Source organism: Arachis ipaensis, chromosome B06 (assembly GCF_000816755.2).
Source record: "Arachis ipaensis cultivar K30076 chromosome B06, Araip1.1, whole genome shotgun sequence".
NCBI lineage: Eukaryota > Viridiplantae > Streptophyta > Magnoliopsida > Fabales > Fabaceae > Arachis > Arachis ipaensis.
The window spans coordinates 115,638,296-115,639,411 of record NC_029790.2 but is presented as its reverse complement, the minus strand read 5'-3'; positions in this window follow the sequence as shown (position 1 = coordinate 115,639,411).

Here is a 1,116-nt window from a genome sequence, read left to right as displayed (position 1 = left end):
TGTAAAAAAGTATATTAAAATTTAATTTCTCAAATAAATTTTTGAGAATATATTTTTAATATGAGTATTTTTATCACTTTTTAAAATATTTTAAAATTATCATGAAAGGCATTTTTATTTGCATTTTTAAAAAAGGAAAACAATTTTAATAGGTTACTCCACAAAAGAATGATCAACTTTTAGAAATGTTATGCAGATATTTTGGCAATCGAAATTTATAAAAAGTCTTTGATAATAAAAAATATTTGACGTGGTTTAAAATTTAAATTTTGGGAGAGAAATCTACCCCGTTTACAAATTCCACTTCAATGTATATGAAAGTCATTATTTTAATTTACAGAATCATAAACACACAAGTAAAAAAAATTTAATTTATTTAATTCAATAAAGTTGACAACACTTCGCATATTTTCAAAGTGTTTACATATAAGATAGAATTCTACAGGAATTCGGAGTCAAAATTACAATTAAAAAGACTTTAAAAAATTAAAAAATACAATTTTGCAAGAAATATAAACTTTGCATAAACATAAAAATGCTGGAACTGAAATACAAAAAAAGAAAAAGAAGATGGAAGGAATCTTATATAAAAAAATAATTTAAACAAGACTCAGGAATTCAATCAGACGTGAGTAAGTAAAGTATATTTTTTGGTGAAAAATTCCAACATCTTGTATTTCGTTTACTCCCATATTTATAGACATTTTCTACCCATAACCAATAAAATCTTGTCATTAGTCGACCCTTAACTCACCTTAATAGTAACTATTTCCGCCAACCATTATTTTAATAAACCACTCTGCAACTTTCGTCTTCAACCCCTTCGGATCAACCATTTTTTTGTCGATGCTTTTTCTATCGAACTCCCTCAATCGACTTGCTTAATGTCGACCAATACTAATGTCGGCCAACAAACATCAAAATTTGCAATATAAAAATAATGTGAAAGTTGCATTGAACTATAACTAAGTTTTTAATATTTTTAAGGTGTGAAGTTTTATATGTTAAAGGTGCAAAAATTTTAAGATAGATCACATGTACACTTTATTTGGATAGATGATAAAAAATAGAAAAAAATAAAAAAAATTAAAGTAGATTTTTTTTACCATGTAAATA